Consider the following 10129-nt stretch of genomic DNA (forward strand, 5'->3'; position numbering starts at 1 on the left):
CGCCTGGGCAATTAGCAAAACCCCTGCTCAAGGCCGCCCCCGACCCGCCCCCCCTTCCCTCCTGAGTCCTCTGAGAGCTCACTTCCAGCTTTGGAAATTAGCAAAGACCCTTCTCTGCTCCGGCCCCGCCCCCTAACTTCTGAAAACTGAGCCATGGCTGTGGTGCGGGGCTAAGCCCTGGCATGCTACTGCATTGCCAGCTCCAGCGCTGGGCAGCCTCCTAGCCGGGCTCCATGAGCAGGTGTCCACGTGCAGCCTGGCTGCGAATAGATCATCAGTCTTAAACGCCGGCTGCACTCTTGGGTCAGTTTGCTGGCTTCCAGATTGCGCCCAAAGCCAGGAACCAGCTTCCCCAGCACAGGCCTGGGCTGAGATGCCTGCCCTGGATCTGTCTGAGCAGTCTCCTTGACTCCAGGCAGGGATGGCACTTCGACCTGGATGTTTGGGTTTTTTGTTTGTTTTTTTTGGTCATTGGTTATTACATGACCTCCAGGGTAGGTGCTCCACAAAGGGAGTGAAAACAGGACGCCATATATAAGCATACAGCCATTCTAGAAAAAAAGCTTGGGGTTCTCCTGGAAACGCTGCATTGGTCCTTGCACTATGGTTTAATAGAAAAGGGATTATGCACCAAGTTACTTAAATGAGCATAGGTTGAAATCGTTTACTGAGAGTAAATATTTTAAATAGTTATATTTTAACTAAATCTATCATCAATCATAAATCTATTACACGAAGGTTACAGGCAATTTAAAAGCAAGAGCACTCTATTCAGGGTTTTAAATAATCCCTGTCTGTCTTGGCACATGAGAATGCAAAGATAGGAAATGGTTTGTAAAAGATCATATAATAGCTTTTACTAATTCTATTTATTTGACAGACAGAGATCACAAGTAGGCAGAGAGGCAGGCAGAGAGAAAGATGGGGAAGCAGGCCTCTCGTCAAGCAGAGAGTCTGATGAAGGGCTTGATCCCAGGACCCTGAGATCATGACCTGAGTCCAAGGCAGAGGCTTAACACACTGAGCCACCCAGACGCCCCCAGATGAAATACATTTCTGACTTAGAAACTTCAGATAGAATTATTTTGTCCATGATGACAACTGAAAAAAATGTGTCATCCCTAAACCTAACCTTAAACCCTACCAACGCTGAAACCTAAGCTGACCTTAAAGCCCAAACTAGAACCCTGAATCCCAAACCTGGAATGGAACCCAAAGTCTGTACCTGAGCCCTGGATCCAAGCCCTGAACCACGAACCCAAACCCTAAACCAGACCTCCAAGTCATGAAACCTGAACCCAAATCTCAGCATGAAGTCAAACCCCAAATTTGACCCTGAACTTTATCCCATAAGCCCTGAGTCTTAAAGCCTAAATCATAAACTTAAAGCCCTAAACTATAACTCTGTTCCCTTGTCCTTCACTCTAAACCCTCACCCTAACACTAAACCCAAAGCCTGATCTAGAACTCTGACTAAAACCTGAACCTGAACCCAAATTCAAACCCTTCACCACACTTTGCATATGCACTTGCCATTGATGGATATTTGCAGTTTCTACCTTTTGATTCTTGTGAACATTGTTTGGGTTGGGGGCTAGGGTTAGGGTCTTGGATTAGGGTAGGGTCCAGGCTTGAGACCAAGTTGAGGTCAGAGTGTGGGTCTGCATCAGGGCCATGTTCAGTGCCACTGTTTGGGTCAAGGACTGTTGTAATTCCACATTGTTTCCAATTCATTGTTCCTTAGCTATTTGGGGGGAAGGTGGGGGGTATTGGGCTCCATGCAGCTTGAATTTCCGGAATGAAATGGCATCAGCTGGACCCGGGGAGGGAGCAGGACCTTCCACTGAAGGGTGAGCTCCCACAGTCCTGCACTGCCTTGCAGCGCCTGCAGAGGGTGCCAGACCCCAGCTCCCGCCCTGAGCCCAGGCTGCACAGCCACAGCTGGGACCAGAGCGCCGCCTCTTCAGGACCCACTGTGGAGACTTCTGGAGAATGTGGGGCGCCTCCCACCCTGACAGGACAAGCTGAGGAGGGTGTGGCTCTGCATCCACACTGACCGGACCCGTTGTGGAGGACGCGCCCACACTGGCAGCAGTCCAACCTCCTAAGGACCAGATGCTGGAGGAGCTGAGGAGAAGCCGCCTGAGTGGACTGTCAAGGGTTTCGTGGTCTCAGGTCCCCACAGAGGAAGGGCGCCCTGTGTAGACACTGGGGCTTCCGTCGTTTTGTGTGAGGAGACGTGGCCTCCTGCTGTGCTGTGCACGGGGCTGTGGGGTCCCCCCTTTCTGGGCTCGGGTGATCCTAGGTCCTCGTCTGTGTTTGTGTGCTCGAGGATTCGGTTCCTGGGGCTCCTCAGATGGTCTGCAGTCAGGGAGCGTCCCCCTGCTTTGGTGCTTGTGCTCTCCCCACCTCAGCCCTGCGGGGTCCTTCCCGTGTCCACACCCACTCCAGGCTTGCGCCGAGTCCAGAAATTCGGGAGCCAGAGTGAGGACTCTGTAGACGGTTTTGGGGAGAGTAGGTATTTTCCCAGTGTGGGTTCTACCCTGAGAACAGTGCCTCCCCATCTCCGTGTGTACCCCTCCCTGTCTGTCGTCATTGTTGCAGGGCTGTCAGATGACAGGTCTGTCACCTTCTTGGTTCAGGGGCCTCCCGGGTATCTTGCTGTCTTGGATGCAGGTGTAAATGAGATCGTTCTCCGCAGTCTCTTTTTGATGGTTCCTTCTGAGCACCTAGGAGTGCCACTAATTTGTGCATATTGATTTTGTTCCTTGCAAGATCTTGAATTTATTTGTTCGATTGGCCTTAAACTCAATCTGCCAGTTATTTGACCAGCAGCATGGGTTTAATTGGGAAGAGCAGAGAATGGCAGTCTGGGCTGAGCAAGCTAAGGTCCCATCACAGGCAAGTGCGAGAAACAAAGGAGAGGAACATTATTTCATGGAGGAGGAAGAAGTTGGGAAGGGTGCTTGAAGGAAAGTCCCTTGGAGAAAGGCAGGGTGATGGAGAATTCTCACCAGCTGAGCTGCAAAGCTCCTACAGAAAGTCAGGAGATGAACCTCCAGCTTCCCCTGTGGGGCCTGGAATTGGTGAGTCTCTCCTGTGGGGAATTGCAATGTGGAGTCTGTAATGGGCACTGAGCAGCAGGCGCCCCCTTCCAGCCTCCCCTTCTGGCATCCCCAGTCCACTTTACTGGGGCTTCCCTTCCTGCTTTTGCACAGTTCTAACCAGCTTGTGGTGGAACGTTGTGGAAAAACTGAAATTCCAAATCCACTGCTTCTACTGCACCTGAGATACAGGGGCCCATGATTTAATTCTCCCACGAGTCTCTTGCTAACATGTGTCCTCTCCATGTTGGGTGACCTGGATCTGGGAGGGCTTGGACTCCATCCCAAAATCTGATGTTCTCTCTGCTTCCGTGTCGTCGTGCTAACATGGTTGTTTGGAAGATTCATTTCCTCTGTGGTGATTTCAAAGTGCAGTCAGCTTGTTATAGCAGCACAAATACGTGCTGTCTCCACACTCAGATTCCCCAGCCGTCATTTCTTTACCACGTTTGCCACTTCACACGGGATGCTTCAGTGTGTTTGATCCCACACCAGGACAATGTCCTGCAGAACCACCACATAACCTGAAATGAGGAGATCATTACAGAAACCATCCAAGGGTTAGTGTTAGGAACCAGGGACATGGCAGGACTGACCTGAAGACCCCATGGAGAGCTGTCTGGGTGGCTGAGTTGACAGTGGAGGTGAGGGTGAGTGTCTGGCTCTGGCTTTGTGTCCAGGAGTCAGCTCTGTGTGGGGGTGTCCTCAGCTAGGCATGCAGATTTCTGCTCCTCTGAATCCTTTCCGGAGTTCCAAATGGCACAGTTTCCTTCTGGGCAGCAGGCTGAGTCCTCTGGGATTGCCCATGTGTCCCCAAATTGTAGGGCACCTACTGCAAGGCCTTTGGGGTCACAATCCTGAGAACCGAACCAAACCAAAGGTTATGGTTAGGGCCCACCACATGGCAGGCCCGATCTGCCAGCACTCTGTCCATCTTTCTGGGGGAGGAAGCAGTCGAGGGATTTGTTCAGGGTGAGTGTCAAGCTCCAGGTTTGCATCCAGTGGCCTGCTGAATATGGGGGTGTCCAGAGGTAGGAATGCAGATTTCAGTTCCTCTGAATCCTTTCTGGAGTTCCAAATGGCATGGTTCCTTTCAGGGTGGCAGGGTGAGTTTTATGGTGTTCCTCACTGTCCCCAATCTCTGAGGCTTTGGAGCCAGGCCGTCGGGGACACACCTCTCAGGACAGAATCTAGGCTTAAGAGTTTGTGCCTATGGGCATGGCTGCACTGATCTGAAAGCACTGTGGCAAGGATCACAGGGGTCTGAGTTGAGAGCATGGTTCAGGATCAGTATCAAGGTCTGGGTTTGTGTCCAGTGGACCGCTGAATGTGGGGGTGGTCTCAGATGTCCAAGACGATTTCCCCTACTCTGAATCCTTTCCAGCATTCCAAATAGCCTGGTTTCCTTCTGGGTGGCAAGCTGAAATCTCTGGGATTTCTCAGGTCTTGCCATTGCCCTTGCAAGGGCAAGATACTTTTTACAGTAAAAGAATTCACCAGATGAGCTGAACAGCAGAAAAGACACAGCTCAAGAGTTAATCAGTGAACAGGAATATCATGCCAAAAACTTCTTTGATAACACACTACAGAGCAAGGGAAGATAGGAGAGAAAGCTGAGATATAAAGGACAAACCCTCCAACTTTCCAACATCATTCCCTACTTGTTTATTTCCATTGCTGTCAGCTCCTTCCCAGTCAAAAATATGTCACCTGAGCCAGCCTTTTTTCTTCCTGAGATTGGGGCACTGCAAAGCCCACCAGAGGGGCCAAGGGCACCCCTATACCTGCTGAGCTGAGCCCATTTGTACCCCAACTGTGAGGAGGTACCAGCCTGTCCCCCTGGTGCTCCATGGTCTGTGGCAGTCCTTCCTTCTGGACCCTGCTTTGCTGCTCTATTTTCGCTAACCCTGGTCTCAAACTAGGGATTGCTCCTGGAAGAGGAACTCAGGGAGATGAGGCTCAGGAGGGTCTCCCTGCCTGGAATCTTCGTGTGAGGAGTGCACAGCCAACAGATTTTGCCCAGGGACTTGCAAAATGCAGAGAGGCAGATTTCTTTTCTCTCTTTCTCTCTCTCTCTAGCCTCATACTAACCAGGAGTTCTTAGAACTTTCTTCAGTGACTTCTAGGTGTAGCTTGGCCACTTTTTCACAGAAAGGCCACTTGAGCATGATGAAACACACGTATAAGCAATTACATTAAAAAAAAAAACAATAAGCCAATGCACACAGACCTTTGACAGCAGCACAGGACGCTCAAGGGACCAGAGTTCCTATTTTGGGCAATAGTGGTAGAGGCCGGGTTCTGCCATGCAGGTCCCTAGACCTTTGGCAGTTTCCACGATTGCAAATCCAGACATGCAGAATCCTGAGGGACAACCTACTAACTGCAAAAGAGCAAAAATTCATCAGGATTCAGAGAGTGGAAATCCATTTGTACTGGAAAAGAAAGAAGTAGGCTTGCTGTGAATCCAGCAGGGAGGACAGGCATAGATAAAGGCTGGTGTATGGGTCACGGAAACTATTGTTTCTCAAGGGTCCTGCTGTCTCTGTAAAATGCTATGAGGACTGTCTCTTGGGGACCTCCTGCTTTCCTACCAGTGACACCCCCAGATTCTGCTTTGCTAGTCCCATGGATTCCTGGGGATACCCAGTTGATAAGCTATGCTGTCCTCATGACAACACTTGCTAATGGACTGAATGTTTGTGTCTTGTCCCAATTCAGATGTTGAAGCCCTGACCCTCAAGGAGTGCCATCAGGAGGTATGGGCTTTGAGAGGTGGTGAGGTCATGAGATTGGAACACTTGTGAATGAGATAAAAGCACTTCTGAGAAACGACCTGAGAGATTGTTCTGCCAGCTGTCATCCATGCAAGTCTACAACAGAAATATGGGCATTTGTAGATAATGAAGCAGTCTCTTGCTAGATATCAGATCTCCCAGGATCTTGCTTTTGGACTTCTCAGTCTCTAGAACTGCAAGGAATAGTACATGTTTTGCTGTTTCAGCCACCCAGTCTGTCATCATTTGTTGCAGCAACTTGAACTGAATAAAGCAGAGCCCAAGTCCTGGTTAATCCCTGCTTCTACTCATTTCCCCTCAGAAAGAGCTTCTAATCCAGAACTGACCTCTGCTTTCCATACACGTGCTTCAGACTCCTTCTGTGAGAGCCCAGACTTTGTAAAAGACTCCTCCCTCATGGCAACCAGCATTCTGTGACTCCTGAGGACTGTCCTCCCTGACTGTATTGAGTCAATCAAACTGATTTTGATTCTGGAGTCCCAGGATCAAGGACTGCATCAGGCTCCCAGCTTCATGGGGAGTCCGCTTCTCCCTCTGACCTTCTCCCCTCTCATGCTCTCTCTCTCACTCTCTCTCTCTCTCTCAAATAAATAAATAAAAATCTTTTAAAAATCTGATTTTAACAGACCATAAGCTTGTTCTTGCTGGTCTTTGGAAGATTAGGCATTAGCCCTTCGGAGAAAGTTCTGAATGGCTGCTTCATGAAGGGGTGAACTGTGTCCCCAAAGTCTCTTTTTGCTGCCTTCTAATCACAGATGCTGAGACAAATCCTCCCAGGTGCTGGTTTTTCAAAGCACTTAATGCTTTGGCTTTGAAGTTCCTCACTTGACAGTTCTGCTTTAATCAGTTTGTGACAAAACAGCCAATTGGTGGTGGATGCAAAGTGCACTGATAAAGTTAATATCAGGGAACAATTTTTTGAGTGTCATGCATGTGCACGTGTGTGCACACACATATCCATGTGCTAAGCATTATGGTAAATGTCTGACAAGAACTAAAACATCAAAAAGTCAGGATACCCCATTAGCTGATATTTTTATTATTCCTACATCCTAAACTATGAAAAACAGGGTCAGAGAATAAGAAGTGGTAAAAAGAATCAAGATTTGAGGCAGTTCGATTTCTCAGCCAGCCTTGATCAATAGGCATGTACACCTGTGTCTAGTTTCAGCTCTGTGTAACCTTGCCATAACCTTGGATAAGCCATTCATCTCTCAAGTTCAGGTTCTTGGTCCAAGGAGGGAAGGGGCACAGGTTGAGTACCTCCAGTGGGACTTCCTGGCAGGCTTGTTCATCCAAGCATTCCTGTTTCAGTTTGAGTAATTGAAGCCAGTCTTTGTTTTACCGAAGGCCAAGCTTGTCCAGTGTGTCCATGCCACCAGCCAACAGCATTTGTCCATGCCATGTAACAACTGAGCAACATTCATAGGAATGGGGGGAGGAAAAGATGTCCACAGGTGTTGACAGATGTTCTGCATGGAGGAACAGGAGCTGGGGCCATCACCTGCTGTTTCTAGTGGCCTTCTCTGTCGAGTTAAAATAAATGGCAATTATTTGCAATGACAGGGGTGAAAGTAGAGGGTATTATGCCAAGCGAAATAAGTCAGTCAGAGAAAGACAATTATCATATGATCTCACTCATATGTGGAGTTCAAGAAACAAACCAGAATCATAGGGGAGTAAAGGAAAAAAATAAAACAAGATGAAGTCAAAGAGGAAGACAAACCAGAAGAGACTTTAAAAAAAAAAGATTTTTATTTACTTATTTGACAAACAGAGATCACAAGTAGGCAGAGAGGCAGGAAGAGCGAGAGAGGAGGATGCAGACTCCCCAGGGAGCAGAGAGCCTGATGTGGGGCTCGATCCCAGGACCCTGAGATCATAACCTGAGTTGAAGGCAGAGGCTTTAACCCACTGAGCCAGCCAGGTACCCCTCAGAAGAGACTCTTAATCACAGTAAACAAACTGAGGGTTCTTGGAGGGGAGAGGGATGGGTGGATGGGGTAACTGGGTGATGGACATTAAGGAAGGCATGTGATACAGTGAGCACTGGGTGTTACAAAAGACTGATGAATCACTAACCTGTATGTCTGAAACTAGTATTATATGTTAATTAATTGTATTTAGATTAAAATTTTCTTTAAAAATAATTTTAAAATAAAATAAGTAACAATCCAATAATGATCAGAGTTATCCAGCAGGGAGTATCAGATCTAGATGTCAGTTAAATTTAAGGGGCTTGCCGAAGTATAGGAGAGTCACGCTAGGTCATTTTCCTGTGTGGGGAAGTCTTCAGGGGCAGTTCCAAAGACAAAGATTATTAATATTTCTCCTTCCCCCATTCCTCCTAGAGCCAAAGATGTTTCCTCCACTCACCCACTGGCCCTGTATGTAGGTGTTGCTTTCTCTCTACCAATCAAAAAATCAGTGAGTAACTATAACTTCACCTTTTCCAATATCCCCCTACCCCCGACCTTTGGTCTTTAATGGCCATGGGCAACAGGGACAAAGACATTTTTTAAAAACTTACAGAGATCTATTATGCTCTACTACCTTGGCCCGCATGGGCCACTGCAAAGGGATTCTGTGAACCGTGTACTCAGATGAATGGTCATTATCTTCAAAAAGGCAGGGGCAGTGATAGACACAGGAACCAAAAAAGCAAGAGTTAACGGACCATCAGAATAATGGAGTACCAACACTTTTATGTCCTTGGCTTGAATCCTCAAGGTCCAGTGTCTCAACAGAATTTTCATTTTGGTCTCATCTGCCTCACTTGTCCACCCCTGGGCCAGTTGGCAGTTATACTGAGAACCGGAAATTTTCCTTAGAAGAGAGAAAGAGTATTTGTCAGGTAAACCAAGGAAATGTCCATTATAGGAAGTTAGGCCTTTTGTCATGGTACTCCATTAGCACCCTCCTGACTGTTAAAGAAAAAAAAAATATTGTGACACCCATTAAAGAGAGTAAGGAAGATTTTATTCAAGGGATGCTACTATGATGAGATTTTATTGTATAGTATGGGAGAGAAATCTGGCTCAGCTCAGACAAATGGAGATTTACAGCTAAAGAGCATGGTGGGGATCACTGAATGTAAAATTAAGATGGAACATCAAGGGTAAGGATGAAGGGATTCTGGCTAAACCATCTGGACAGTAATATTGTTGAAGGAAGGCTAGGGTCATAAACTATTGAGATCAGGGGATAAGGAATTTTTTAAAAGACTTATTAATACATTTTAGAGAGAGGGAGCAGGGGTAGGGGTAGAGGGAGAGGGAAAGAGAATTTTAATCAGACTCTTCACTGAGCATAGAGCCTGAGGTGAGGCTTAATCTCAGGACCGTGAGATCATGACCAGAGTAGAAACCAAGAGTCAAACGTACAACCAGCTGCACCAACCAGGTGCCCTGGGAATAAGGGATTGGATCAGATATTAAGGGTTATAGATACTGAAGCACCTGGGTGGCTTAGTTGGTTAAATCTCTGGCTTTGGCTTGGTCATGATCTGATCCCAGGATCAAGCCTGGCATTGGGCTTGCTGCTCAGTGGGGAGTCTGGTTCTCTCTCTCCCTCTGCTATTCCCCCTGCTCAGGCTCTCTCTCTGTCAAAATAAATAAATCTTAAAAAAAAAAAGTGGTAAGATACCAGGGGTGAGAGATAAGGAATTTGATCAGATATCAAGAGTAGGATAGAAGATTGCTGAAAAATGACCAAGCAGATTTCTTGCTAAAACTGGGCTAAGTGGGCGGAGCCTAAGGTCAAGGCTAGACAGAAAGAGGACTCAGAGGAACTTGACTCGAGTCTGGTCAAGGAGAAAATCTTCATCATCCATGACCATTGTATTTTCTGCAGTCACACATTTTACTAATTCTTTTATCAGACATTCAGTGAACGAGAAACATGAACGCAGCAGCAATAACATAACAAATGTAAGCGCTCTAGAAGAGACAAAGGCAGTATGGGAATCCACCTCATCAGATTTAGAATATGCATGACTCCATGACTGAATTACTACCACTGCTTGACTGTTGAGATTAAGATGTAGTACAGAGGATCAGAGGGAAGGGAGGGAAATCTGAATGGGAGTCATCAGAAAGGGAGACAAGCCATGAGGCACCTTTAACTATAGGAAACAAACTGAGAGTTGCTGGGGGGGAGGGGAGTGGGAGACATGGAGAAACTGGGTGATAGGCATTAAGGAGGACACGTGATGTGATGAGCACCAAG

This window comes from Mustela nivalis (genome assembly GCF_964662115.1).
Source record: "Mustela nivalis genome assembly, contig: HAP1_SCAFFOLD_336, whole genome shotgun sequence".
NCBI classification, from domain to species: Eukaryota; Metazoa; Chordata; class Mammalia; order Carnivora; family Mustelidae; genus Mustela; species Mustela nivalis.